Source organism: Bombus impatiens, unplaced genomic scaffold (assembly GCF_000188095.3).
Source record: "Bombus impatiens unplaced genomic scaffold, BIMP_2.2 scf_0261, whole genome shotgun sequence".
Taxonomy (NCBI): Eukaryota; Metazoa; Arthropoda; class Insecta; order Hymenoptera; family Apidae; genus Bombus; species Bombus impatiens.
The window spans coordinates 246,197-261,599 of record NT_176680.1 but is presented as its reverse complement, the minus strand read 5'-3'; the positions used below and the strand labels follow the sequence as shown (position 1 = coordinate 261,599).

The window sequence follows — 15,403 nt, the reverse complement described above, 5'->3', positions numbered from 1 at the left end:
GTCCCTTTATATATAGACACAGATATTGCTTGTGTAAGATATACTCGTATTTTATAGTAGAAAGTATAACACACTAAAGGAATTGTAGTATAATATTTCTTATCTCAGACAAGTTATCTACTATCATTCTAGTGCTATATGTTAATTTTGATTGTTAATATATAATAATTAGTTTTATGTATACATATAACTTATTTAATTAAATGATTATCGACTACTATTGCAGAAGAAATTTAAGAAATTCAGAAACAAAAACGCAAATTAAATCGAAGAATACAACTTTTCGATACAATGAAGTTGTTTCATGAATACAGCAAAAATTAATTAATTTTATATCTTCCTATTCCAAACGCAGCTTCGTATGTTCGTTACTGATAAAAAATGATATTTAATTTCCTGGATAAACGGATCTGGAGATAATCCCCACGATATTACTTTCTTCTTTATGGATTCATTTATTTACCTATATATATTTTTCTCTAGAATAAATTATTTTAAATAATCATATTATAACGTTGAATACACAAACATTCCATTAATGTAATTGTTTGTTTATATCTTTATTTATTTGCAGCAATGCTCGCACAATTATTATTAAAAAATTGATAAACAGGAAAAAAGGTAAAATACTTGACCTTTCCGATATGAGAAAGACTTATCGTATCGAAAGATTTGATTATAATTTTTCCACTTATTATTTAACAAATAAAAGGTTCCTATAAACATTTTCACATTTCGAAATATGTATAAATATTTCTACGGTTGAAAAGATTTATTTTTAATTATTAATTAGGTGCTGACATAAAGATTTAAAATATTTAAATCTACAAGTCGCGTAATCTACAAGTATAAATATACTTTCCAATTCTTTTCTTTTCTCGCGTTAAGATTAAAGTACAAAAAAGCAACATATATATTGAAAGGAATCTTCTCTCGTTTAACATACAAACGACACAAAAGATATTGGAACCATATTAAAATATGAAAAATACTTGAAAAGATTGTCGCAACTTCCAAGCGTGTTTGCTCTTTAATTCTTTCTCATCCTCCAACTAAAATTAAAATGGCAACAAGAAATATACCGAAAATGACATGTTACAATTTAAAAGAAATATTTAATAAACTGAAAAAATTGTCATAAAGTCCTCAAATCATTCCAGTCTGTGCCTTAAACTGTAAATATTAAGAAGAAATATATCCAAGAAGGGCAAAAGTTTAACATTTTCAGCTATTAAAATAACTTTACGGTGAGCATCTGTAAAAAGCAGGATAAGCGTAGACGCAATTCCTCGTAGAAATGAAAACCGTGACGGAACCACATCGAGATCGTTTACATCGATTTCGCTGAAATATCGACGATCAGATTTTTCTCCCACTTGGTTACTTCGTTTCGTGATGCGCAATGCAGCCGCATTTAAAACAACGACTAAAAGCGTAACGGCGTAAGCTTTTAGGCGTGAGTGCTGATTATCGGTGAAAAGTAACATCTGCTTCTCGTCAAATCCATATTTTTCCCTCTGATAATGCACGGTGGGCGTCTCTTGCCTGTGTCGACGATCAACGATCCATGCCGCCAAATTGCTAACCCAGTTGTTTCATGATCGAGTTATGCGCGATACGAGTCGTTAGTTGGACAGTGAATCGTGCGGTTAGTGCCGTGGCTTCTTCTTTCTTTCATTCCATCCAAATTGAATTAACGTACAGTGACATCGATGATTCGTATGTACAATTGAAAGGACGTGAGGGCATAGTGTAATTTAACGGCAAGTAGGAACAACGCGGCGTTGATCCCATTTAACCTTCGAGGCGTTCGTCTTAAGGCTGGTTCACACACGGACAGTAGTTTAGTCAAACTACTAGAGAGCTGTCAGTAAAGTTGAGTTTAACCCGTTCACTCTAGAGGATTATTGCGAATAAAACGAGAATGAAAACGACTTTTCTTTCATGAATCATCCGCAATGATCGCCCGCGACGAAACAGTGTAAATTCGGCTTTACTTGCTACTCGGTTAATGTACTGGCCGCGTCTGAACCAGCCTTTACAACAAGCAGTCTCCATTGCTCGCTGCATATTGCAGACTCGCTTATCCTGATTGACGTCTTACTCTTACCGAACCCCGAATCATTCGAGATTAAGATGCGTCTAATTGTAGTTGCACTGCTATTGTATTGCATACATGTTTCTGCTCCAATATGTTTGTCGATATTTGTTGTTAATTGTTACTCTCGAACTAATGTTTATGCAATTTTAATTTTATGGAAATTTAGTTTTATAAAATTCATATAGAGATTTTAACTGTTAGATATTATAAAAAATACATTTTATTGTAGAAATTTAATTTACTTTAGTACATAGGATTAAAAAAAATATAATCGAGATTAAATAATTACAATAATCTATCGATAATTAAAAACATGTAATATAAACATTAAATGTTACTGTAACCATAGTTTCGGATATTTTATATATTTTTGTATGTTATGTACATCCCGTACATTTTTGCATTGTAATTTTGGTAGCAATGTAATTTGAATTGATGAATTATATTTGCTTTATTTCCTTTTATTGGTAATCGATCATTATTCGAAATAGAAGCAACCTCGCCAATTTCAATAATCTCGAAATGTGTTGTCAAAATCAACAGTCTGAACAATTTTTCCCTATTCGTACCGTTTCCTATACAACTGTTGCTTGGCCGTAGTTTTTTATTATTATTGTTATTATTGTTGACACGGCCTTAGTTTCCAAGACATTCGTTAAAAACTTTAACTAAATGCAAATATTGACTTTGACAACACATTTTAAGGTCACTGTAATTGACAAGGCCCCTATTTCGAATAATTACTCTTTTGTTTCTCTAATTTTATTTAATGATGGATTTTCAACTTGACCTTTCTTTTTCCAAAATAATTAATGAGCGAAATAATGATATTTTCTTGATATTTCATCAATTTTTATATAATTTCATTTTTAAATTCTCTTAAAAACATAAACATCTGATCTAATTATTACATATATGGACAATGTTATACAAAAGGAAACTTAAAAGAGGAACGATACAAAGAAGACATGATTTTATAAAACGGAGTTATATTTGATATGAGAAATAAAGAGATCTAGGTAAGTTATATGTATATCATAGAATAGACAACTATTGTCAATAGGATACAACATATTTAGCATAAAAGTTACCAATACATATTCGTGGAAGTATCGATTGTAAACATTTTCTTGCTCGTTGCTATATTATATATTTATGGTTAATCGAACTTTTGATTATTCGAGGAGAGAGGATGGAATGAAAGGATGATTGTAATATAGAAATGTTGTTTATGGCTGTTTTTAATTATTTACAGACTTTAATTTTTAGCAAATTTTTAATCGCAATTTCGTTTCCGAAGTTTTCATAATTCAACATGTATCTTTATTTTAACTAGAAGCTTTTATTTCTTTTAGCAGTAAAACTAGCTTTTTATTTATTATGCGTAGAGATGATAGGCATTGAATATGTATAACGAAGATTCACGTTAAATTTTACGTATCACGTATAGATATTCCAGTAATTTTTAAATTAATTTTTTAGAAACATGATTCTTTAGAAGAAGTAGTATAATGCGTTTCTTTAATTCTCTTACTTCCTTTATTTATTTGTATTTCTAAACAATAATACATATTTCGAAGAATCACTTTGAAATACTCTTAGAAATATTATGTTTATAAAGCAGGTTTTATTTTATAAAAAGAACACAGGAAGTTGGAAGTAAATAGATGGAAAAATTACCAGCGCTTATAAGGTAAAAGCTAAGAACAGAAGCAAATTGTTTTTAGTGAAAGTAGTCAATTGGGATGAGAAAAAAGATTATGATAAATAAAGGAAAACTGAAAGGAAGTAATGTACATATGTATGTACAGAAATAACTCATTACCATATCTATTAATTTCATTAAATGTAAATGTAAATATTAACGAGTAGTTTTTTAAATCTACTTTCACTACCATTTTTTTTAAATTCTTCTTTAGTTAAGTTCCGATAGATGTCTCGTTTAACTGAAAACGGTAATTCTAATATTCATCTTACGAGGGATTAAAGTCATGGAAAAAATGTTTGAACAAAAATCGTTTAGCTTTTATTAGTTTAACTTTAATTTCTAATTAGTAACTAGTTTAATTTTAACTTTAAATTATCAGATTTAACGTATGAAAGACAAGAACAATGTAAACAGTGCAAACGAAGAATACCGTTTCGTGTCTTTTCTTGTCTCTCATCTATTTAATTTCACAAAATATTACAAATATCTGCCAAACTAATAGTTCTTCGATATAAATAAATTAATACCTTTTTATAAGGAATACCGACATAGATCGATTGATACACTAAAATATATGTGTATAGTTCCATGTAAGAAAATTTTTTTTTTATTATTATTTAATTTGTACTTAACAATTTGTCCAGCTGGACATTTGATAAATTTTTCTATCTTAATTGCTAAATAACATATGGATGGTTACTCCCAGCAGGATACCATCTTCGAGTTTGCCTATTTTATTTCTTTAGTGAGGTCAGTGTGGTGTTTTCTTTTTAGCCTTCTTTCTGTCAGAGTTTTGCTCGCTTCGGCAGCCAGCTGGTTTGGATGTGTTGCCATTCTTTCCTTGTACTTTACTGCGTACCTGCCAATTTCTTCTTTGATCGTTGGTATTTTTAAGTCTTTGCGTATATCCTCGTTTCTGACATACCATGGGGCGTTGACTGTTGTTCTCAGTATCTTCGATTGTAGCGACTCTAGTTTATTTATGTGGCTTATTGCTGCTGTTCCCCATAGTGGTATTCCGTACGTCCAAATTGGTTTTATTATCGTTTTGTAGATTCTTAGTTTATTTCCTATGCTGAGTTTAGAGTTTCGACTAGTTAGCAAGTACATCTGTCTTCTTTTTATCCGTATTTTGTCTATTTATTATATTGTTTCCATGTAAGTTGCGTGTCTAAGTGGAGTGCTAGGTATTTAACTTGCCTTGTTTGTGTTATGTGCGTACCATTCAATTGGATGTTTGTTGGTTTCCGTTTTCTTAGTGTAAATGTAATATGGTTGCATTTACTCGAGTTTGCTTTTGTTTGTTTATCTTGTAGCCATTTTTCTATTTTTGAGCACTAATTTGTACCTAATCTTTCTCTTACCTTACATATCTCGGTACGGAATTCCCAATACTCCTTACTGATGAGTGAGATCCTGTTTTGTTAGCATCGAATTTTCTTTATAGTTGTCCAGACGTTTTATGAACTCTTCGGCCCATTATACATAAAGCGTCACTTTATGAATGCGTATTAGACGCTTTGATGCTAACAATACGCACGCAGCAGTCATCGTAACATTTTCGTCATGACGACTCGCGTTAACATTGTCAATAGCGAGACGTAGATATAAAGGAATTTAGTGACGTAGTATGAAAGCCTCTTCCTCATCGCGCGACATCTTAATAACGAGACAAATTGTAGTATCTGCTTACTGTATGTTTCGTAGTTTGAACACTGGTAGACTTTTCCAATTTTTTCTACGAATTTTTCTCTTATTATTAGGTTTTATTACATTTTTTTCGTTCTCAGTACCAATATCTTACCAATCTTTTTGACTGTTTGTATATTTTGTTGTAGTAGGATTTGCCCTTTTTAAAATTTCTGATCTTAATTCTTATCATTCTTTCAAAGCAGCGAATTTTTTATGAAGACAAGACATCTACAGACAGATGGAATTAAAAAATAGAAGATATGGAAAATAAAATGGAAACTATTCTAATATTTACCGATGATATAATAACGTGGGATCTGGATATCCAGACCCAAAAAGGGGGATCATGTAATAGTACTACATAAGTAGCGGACATGAGGAGCACTGAAAATTAATGGAAAAGCGTGAGAAGGAGTTCGGTAATAGCCTCATTTGGGAGTCCTTTTCTCCTCGTGGGAAACCTTTGGCAAAGCTAGTTACAATACTATGTACCAAAAGCAAGAAATTGTACTTTGGACAATTTGGAGATCATTTATTATAGAAAAATCTTATAACTGGGGAAAATGTAAATTATGCGACGCAATTGTATCAATCTCGCTCTTATGTACGCCCAACATATTTACGGGTTACGATATATCTGACAAGCTGCAAAATATCCAAAATGTATTCTCTAAGAGGATGCTGTCACTAGCAATGTATACAACAAAGTAAAACCGATATATGCATTTCCCAGGCAATATATCAAGGTACTCTATGAGCTATGTGTTAACAATGGAAGAGGAAACGACAGAACTGGTATTTCATTTATAAAAAAAAATACCACATAAAAGTGGACATAATTGTCTATTAAAAAATTTCATACTAGTAGAGTCAATAAGGAAGAAGCTATTAAGAATTCTGGAGTCAAAAATCCAAGCAGATAAGATTTATAAAGATATTAGGAATCTAAATGTATATGAATACGAGAATTATATATGGTCAACGTTACATGTCATTAGAATATCGTTACATGTTATAATATACAGAGTGGTACAAGCGGAAAGGGGGTGGACTCTACGCGAAAAAAGAAGTCGAAAATATAGAATAAAAATTTTTCGTTTAAGGCTTTATTTTCGAGAAAATCGACTTTGAATTTTCGCTCGGTACGCGTGCACTTTATCACGTCTCACTGTAGATCGTTGTCTCGATGGAAAAATTAAAAAAAAAGAAAATAAAAAAAGAATTTTTTATTCTATATTTTCGACTTCTTTTTTTCGCGTAGAATCACCTCCTTTCCGCTTGTACCACCAGTTACCAACTACTCTGTACATAGTTTAATTGTTACGTTCTATTTAATTGCCGCGTTTGCTTGAACGTGATGATACGAAACGGCTAGCGTTAAATAGCGTTTAAAGCAACTGGCAATAAGTTCTACTTTCGGCTAACCTGCTATGTGCGGGAATACTGGCACGGGAAAGGATTAAAGTTGTTCGAAATAAATTATCAATATGCAACGATTTATTCGAATCTTACTCGATTTCTATATTGACAATTGATTGACAGACTGGATGTAACCTCTTCGGTTAACAAATGGTAATTAACTCTTCGGTAGACGAACGGTAATTATTATTGACTTCTCTGAGTCGCTACATTTATTTATATCTGTCGGAGATGAAAAAACATTGAGGTCTTTCTTTTGAAAATATTCTTGAAAATCCCCAACGTTTGTTCAAACTGCCGACTTTGTTTACAATTTAAATTGTCTTAATATCGTTATAAAAACATAATTAGATAAATATAAAAACATAGTTAGACAAATTCTCGCAAGATATAGCTTTTAGCGGCTCTAACTGCTTTTCACTTCAAATACTGTAAACACGGTTTCAAATAAACGTTTTAAATTACCTCGATTTGAAAGAAATTACCAATTTTACTTTCGCGATACGGATCGTGCGGGGCGTGGGATGTGACACTAGTTACATGTAATTCAGCAAGATAATAAATATATGTAGGAATGTTATATTATTAGATTGTAGGTAACAATATGATTAATACAATATCGTTTGCACTCACACGAAATCGAACCTAAAACCCCGTTTCACGTATTCGTTACTCACTACTTCTACGATACAACACGGCGATCTTCACACGACAACGATAAATTCAACTCTGACTCTCTCAACTCTCGTTACAATGTTTCCCATGCTCACTTTTTTTTAAAACATTACCCCTCACGCCACGTTCTTCCCTGATGTCACACTATCCCACAATTCGGCCATTCTGATAAACACATCTGCCCTCAGATGTGCCCATCATTACTAATTTCTCTTGTGCTCCTGATTTCTTGCTATTCTGCATCGACTATCAACCTCAATGGATGACGATTATCCTTCGTTGTCTTCAAAATCGTCATCATCTTCAGTATCCTCGTCATATTCGAATGGTTTAACCCATGGCTTCATATGATCAACTGCGGAACTTGTTTTCCGCGGTCCTTCTTGTTCACCCACTTTGATGACTTCGTAACGGTCCTTGCCCTTTACCGATATTGCTTTGTATGGACCCAAAAAATTTGATAGTAACTTTGTACCTGTTCCGAACTGAGTACGTTTCATTGCCACTAAATCACCAATTTTATATTTCGTGGCAGTTTCACCACGTTTATTGTATGTTCTTTTGTCTTCTTCCTGGATTTTTGCAATATTTTCCTTGGCCTTTAATCTCATCTTCGTGCGATCTTCTTCAAAAATATTCACCAGTTCTTCGTCTATCAGTTGCTTTAATTCTTGGTCTCCCTTAAGTCTTATTTGTACTCCGATTAGTAGTTCAAACGGTGTCTTCTTAATACTTCGCTTATGGCTTGCATTTATAATTTATTGCACTCTGCCCACGTGTTTTTCTACAGCATTTGTCACAACTCTGATATACATCTCTTTCGTCTTCTTCATCGTCTTCCGACGACGCATCTTCTTCTTCCATGGCCGCCTGTAGTCGCTTACGTAATTCTGCTTTTCTTCCTCTCGTCTCTAACCCCGCACTAGCCAGACGTTCTCTTAATTCTTTCGTCTTAAGCTTCTCGAGATTTTCGTCTTCATATCGATCACTCTTAGTTTTTGGTATGGTCCCCGAACCTCGCTTCTCCGTGAACCTTTCACCGTGAATCTTTCTAGCTCTTTGAGATTTGGTTGTCCAGCACTACACGCTCGATTTACCCTGGCAACCAACACTGATCTTGCACCAGATATTGGTAGATTCATCTCTGCAAGCTTGTTTCTTAATTCTTCCAGCGTTAGATTTTCCTCGCTTGAAAATTGTTCCTCTTCACAATTTGCCATCTTAATCTTTTCAATAATGTCTTTTGAATACACACGATATGTGTAATGATATAACATTCCTACATATATCAGCGAGAGAAAAACTGCTACTAAGCAACAAAATAAATTTGTCTTTGTTGAGGTTATCCGATGTGTAAACAGAGAGAACACGTGCATAAATTGTAAGGCAGAAAATATTTTTGAATAGAAGTGTAATTATAAGTAAGAATACAATTTGAGCTGGTCCAGATCCGCACGCTAGCTGTGTTACCCAATAACTGAAAACCCCGATGCCAACGTCGCCTGTCTACTGTTTATGGTCTGACTTCGTCGCAGTCTTTTGTTTACGCGCTGTCGATGGCTTCAGTGCTTGAGAAAACTAAAAAGACCAGATGTAGAGTTTTCTTAGAAGTGGTAACCGCTTCAACAGTCTTTTTACGAACAAAAATATGTTTTTAAGAAAATAAAATAATGTTTGATCTGAAAATCGAATATAATCAAATCGTACGTTTGATCGAACGTAACGATCTCGAACTCGAAACCAAAAAACAGTTTTTGCTCAGGTGCGTGCAGTACCAAGCATGAAGATACCTCATTAATATACACTCTCGACCCTTAATTGGCCTAAACAAGCTAAATATATTTGTTATTATCTTCTGACTGCGCTAAAAGTAAGAAGTCTTTGCCTAAATGAGTGGAATCTACGTTTAGATGTAAAACTCGCAGCAGTAACATATTTGTTAATACAATTCTGATTCATACAGTTCTGAATAAATGTAAGATATCTGTATCGGCTATGACACAGCGCAACAGGCGAAATCCGACACGCGTTAATAATAACAGTAATTAGCAAAACTTTTTTTTATGAAATACAAACAAGATAATATTATTAATTGTTGAAGTAATTCGAAACTGTATATTCCCTTATGGTTACATGAATTTTTTATACTAAATCACACATTTCATCGTATTGCATATTATATTGTAATTATGCAATTTGTTAAATTCTTTATTAAAATTGACATTATTGACAAAGCTATAGCTGTGTTAAAGTTTTTAGATTTATATACTTTAAGAGCAGAACTATTTTTACAACTAATTTGAGTACAAGAATTTAATTCGTTCGAATTGAAAAAAATTGGCAATTAATTGACCATAAGTAAGAAAAATATAAGGATTTAAAGAATATAGAATAATTATTAATTAGATTAGAAAAATATAGAAATATTAAGCATAAAACTATTAAACAAAAGCAACGAATGAAGACAAGATTAGTCTTTCAATAGTGTTTCATTAAGAGCATCTAAAACGAATACAATCTATATCTAATGTTGAACATCTCTCGTTTAAAAGAAGATTAGTGACTATTAAACTTTAAACGTAATTTATATCTATCAAATTGGCAATTGACTCTAGGATCATAAAGTTAAATCAGGTTAAAGTCCATGATTTGGTTATTCAGATATACGCTGCCTGGCATATTTCATCTTTGAAGGTACATAGTACCTTTAATATATATAAAGTTATATATCTACATTTAATTACTTATTAATTCATTTATTTATTTATTTATTTATTGCTTTAAACCAGATATGCTTTATATATTAAATGCAGTATGCTTGCACATAGTTTGGATAATACATCATTTCGAATTTATAATTATATAATTAACGAAAAAAATTAAGACAATTATAAATAAAACAGGTCTTCTATATCAGGATCGTATACATTTTTTTTTTATTTGGATATCAAGGATCTTAGAGTTTTTGATTGGATTCGTTGGAGAATTTCTATGTTGGAATTACTCGCTGTTCACCATAGTTGGATCCCATAGGTCCAAATAGGTTTTAATATGGCTTTATATAGCATTATTTTACTCTGCATGTTTAAGTTGGAGCGTTTGCCAATGAGCCAGTAGAATTTTTTTAGTTTTGATTTCAGTTGCTTGGATTTATCTAAGATGTGCTGTTTCCATGTCATTCTTCTGTCCAGAATGTATTTTTGTTTGGAATTGGAATATTATTTATGGTCACCTGTGGGCAGGATTGTTTTCGCAGCGTGAAGGTTATATGACTGGATTTATTTTCATTTATTTTGAAGCGTCATTTGTGCAACCACTTTTCCATAGACCTCGCTGGAGAGTTAAAGAGGCAATTATCGGGTCTGAGTGGGATGCTAATAAGGCTGTATCATCAGCAAATGTCGCTGTAGTTATCTCTGTTAAAGTTGGTAAATCGGCAGTGTAGATGGTGAACAGCAGAGGTCCGAAGAGCACTGCCTTGGGATATGCCAGTTTCTATTGGAAATGTTGCGGTTATAGCGTCCAAGTATTTAATCATGAACAGATAGGCGTCTCTGAGATACAGGCGATAACCCCTCCAGAGGAACTAAAACCTCAGTATAAAAACCCTCCAAAATAAGCGCTCGCCCCAGTCTGTTGAAACATTTTGAAGCAATCTCTTGTCACACTTTGAGCCATCACTCTGCTGGATTTGCATAATAAATTATATTATCATATACAAAGTTCAATTTCTTCACCTTATTCGTGAAACGTTCGAACTGTGACGCGAGGAGATCACCGGCGATCAATCGGCTTCGTGATTTATTGTGTCTCCGACGTGACACTGACCTTACCCTCATCAACTCACTAACGGCTACCTCTTATACCATGGCTCCGGTATACCTGGCACGCACACGTTCCACAACGTGGATGACCCATGGTCAAGTGGACCTTCTTAATTGCTCAGGGGTTTCCCTCGATACTACGCTTATTATATTATTATAAAAGCTATTATAGGTATTATGCTTTTACGGTTTCAACTTAGCAAGTGATAAACGAGCACGTTAAGGAGTAATAAATTCAATTTTTCCAATGCTCTATTGACAGAAATGCTGAATTTTTTGAAACGAAGTTTTAATTGGAATTGAAGAAGCATTGCAATGCCTTGTGACTACTATTGCAATACATGTAAATATTCCTGATTTATTCAAATTTTTTTCTTTTTTATTTGGTAGACTTTTTACGATCAATTCTCATGGGGAATTACAAGTAAATTATTTTGGCGTCTATCCATATTTTGTACCACACATTTTTGTATTATAAAGTCACATTTCATAGATCGCTTTTTCGTTATAATTCCTTCAACAATGCTCCCGACTACATATGTTTATGTACAGTTTCCTTGGTTTAACCTATAGAATATACTGACAACGTTTGATCGGAAAAAATTGGGACATTCGTACAACTGTCCTACACAAGCAAGTTCGCGTCACTAAATCATACAGGCTGGAACGAACCGATACTAAGTTTAGAATCACGTTCGACACAATCGACAGTCTAATCGAAACTCTATAATTTAAATTGTAGATTTTCCCGTTACGCATTTGTGGAACGTTCAGAGAGGCAAGAATGCATAGAATGCGTATTATATCAAAAAATATATAAGATATTCAAGGTATAACACTCATTACAATATTTACCAGACGAAACAAGTGTCTGCATGGATTTCGCTTCTTTAGTTGTGTTCGTAAAAATATAAATTTGTATAAACAATTGCAGTCTACTTATTATGTTATTTTTATTTCTTATTAACTATATCGTATTTTATTCCTTAAATTTTATTTCGTTTCATATGAACCTTATTAGTTTGGTCTATTCTATAAATTGTTAGTTATTATATTAACAATTAGGGAATTATCATAATTATCTCAAATTGTTGATAAAGATACAGTTTACAAACTTTGAAAGACTGCTTTGATTATAGAGATAATAAGAGATATATGAAGGAAAATGTACTTTAACATTTGTGTAAATATTTTGAACGGATGGATAAAGTAATTTTTATGTTTAAAGTTATTAGTTTGAAGTTATTTTTTTAGCGCACGTTAGAGGGATAATCACTGATAGAATACTCGAGATATTCCCTTTTTCGAGGTTCTGGGATAGACACCATGCCGTCTTTCATCGTCCGCTTACCAAAATGCAACTTCGTGGCCAGATCCTTTAAACAAAGTTTCTATTCTTTGGCGATGGAACGTTAGGTTGCTTGTCGTTACTGAGCTGTCTTACGTATCCTCAAAGGACTCTAAATAGTCCTATCATCGATGCTTCAGAACTCGGCAACTTCGAGTCGTTGGCTACCGACTTTCAATTCACGACATTCGCTCAAGCGTTTTGCCAAAGTCCTTATCGAAACTTCGGTCCAGCCATAAATTAAGATAAGTTTGGAATTAAGGAAAAATTAATTAACATGCACAAATTCAAAAATATAAAGTACTATGATAACGTTACGTTAGTTAATTTTATAAAAATCAGGCGAATAGTAAACTATTCTAGATTATTATGTTTCGTGATAGAAAGGGAAAAATAAAAGATTTTATGAAAGAATATTTAATTAGTGGTAGAAGAATTTTTACACGTCTTTCTCCGAGTAAATAAATCGAAACAGAAAAAATAATTTTCTTTGCATATCGTCAACGTTTATGTCAACAGCGACCAATAGAAAATTTTAAAAATTGTTTATATATGGCAATATGTATTCTTAATAGAAACTTAGAACATACAGTATAATGAAAGTTAAATTTGTTATAATCAAATTAATTTTGCACTTTGCTCACGTTGAAAGTTCATCGACCGTGGTGTCAATGAATTTCTAGGAGGCTGTCGCTTGATTAAAACAAAATGGAAGCTAATCCACGCTCAGCTTTTCCGACGTGACCGACGCTTTGAAATGTACCTTTCATACAGCTTTGTACACATTCTAATAAAATACGTGAAAACCAGTATGATTTCTATAGAGCTATTGAGATGAATTTCCAAGTTTTATATAGTTTATAAATTTCAAACTACTTTATTATTAATTATTGTGATGATCGTTAAATTTATATCCCTTTACAATCTATTTTAAAGCTTCAGTAAAACTGTATAAATGTTAACCACATTCTGATGTCTATGATTTTCGCATATGTTATAAAACTCAACATTTTCAACAACCTTTTTTCATATACAGGGTGTTCGACTATAGATGTAAAAATTAAAAGGGTGATTCTTGAAACTAAAATATAATGAAAATCAAGAATAAGCAATTTGCATTTTCGGCTTTATTTTTTAGTTATTGACAATTAAAAATTAACCGAAATATCTCTGTGCACGAGCAAACCTTCTTACATGAGCGGAAGTGGGTCAGGCTAAGCAGCGGGGTGCACAGGGATCCTCAAATCGAACGATACATGAGCAGCAGCTTAGCTCGTACAAGGTAGCGAAGATTACCAGATTTGAAAACGTAAATCACCCTGCGCGACGTTTTGTAAGAAAAATCGTACATTAAATATTATACTTGTCTACTCATTAAAATCCATAACAGTATATCGAAAACCGGCTCATGGAATTTTCGAGTAGAGACGATTAATTTTCCCTCTAATTTTTGCCTCCGTAAATAATTAATAAATGAAAGCACATATAAACAATGTTTAAACACATTTCACAGCGCGCACCATGATCATTCCATCCATGGATATCCATAGAAAAATCACATATGCACAAAAATCACATACACATTTTCCACGCAAATAACTGACTACTGCATATTACCATATTTTTATACATACACATGAAATAACAAATGGTGAAATCAAAAGAAACTACAAAAACTACAAGAAGAATTGTGGACACAACAACATTCTGTTGATAAGTATATTTCTGTTGATAGATGTGCATCTGTGGCAACGTATATGTCACTATTGGCTGCTGGTCGCTGGCCACTTATGTTCTGTTTATAAACAAGAATCGAGTGAGCTTAACGACCCTGTGCACAACTACATGTGCGTAACTGCAAGAAATGTTTTATTATAATACTTTAATTAATTAATTATTGTAATTATAATATTATTAATTTATAACTCACTTAGAAGTGAAAATCATCAACATTTTGGGTTTCGGCTTGGATTAGATAAAATGTTAGAATAACGATTACTCTATTTTATGAAATAGTATCAATTATTTCACATGCCTGTTATTTTTATAATTAGTTCGTTATTAATTCACACAAGCGGATTGAAAAATCTAACCCAAACCTAAACCCAATACATTGATGATATTCTGATTGAGTTATAAGTTACAAAGTTATAACAGACTCTCGTAGCCTCGCACATGTAAGTATGTTGTGCACAAGACCTTTAAGCTTGCTCGACTCTTGTTTACAAACAGAAGATAAGTAGCCGGCGACCATGCAGACGCATAACTAAAGGCAGAATTTACGGTACTCGTATCAGCAGTTTTTCGCGAATATCTTGGAAAATAAGCGAGTCCAGCCCTTATATACAGGGTGGTTGGTAACTGGTGGTACAAGCGGAAAGGGGGCGATTCTACGCGAAAAAAGAAGTCGAAAATATAGAATAAAAATTTTTCGTTCGAGGCTTTGTTTTCGAGAAAATCGACTTTGAATTTTCGCACGGTACGCGTGCACTTTACCGCGTCTCGTTATAACGGATCTCACTGTAGATTTTTAAAAAAATAAAAAAATTTTTTTTTTTAATTTTTATTCCATATTTTCGACTTCTTTTTTCGCAAAGAATCGCCCCCTTTCCGCTTGTACCAGCAGTTACCCACCA

General features: G+C 32.9%; 1 long non-coding RNA gene across 1 annotated transcript in view; it reads left to right on the top strand.

The window, feature by feature from the left end:
- Positions 1-10,951: 10,951 nt before the first annotated feature.
- Positions 10,952-15,403, top strand: part of LOC117151534 — a 21,869-nt gene continuing 17,417 nt past the window's right edge. Inside the window, exon 1 of the long non-coding RNA XR_004461530.1 lies at positions 10,952-11,256. This is a non-coding gene — a long non-coding RNA (uncharacterized LOC117151534). The remainder of the gene's footprint in view (positions 11,257-15,403) is intronic.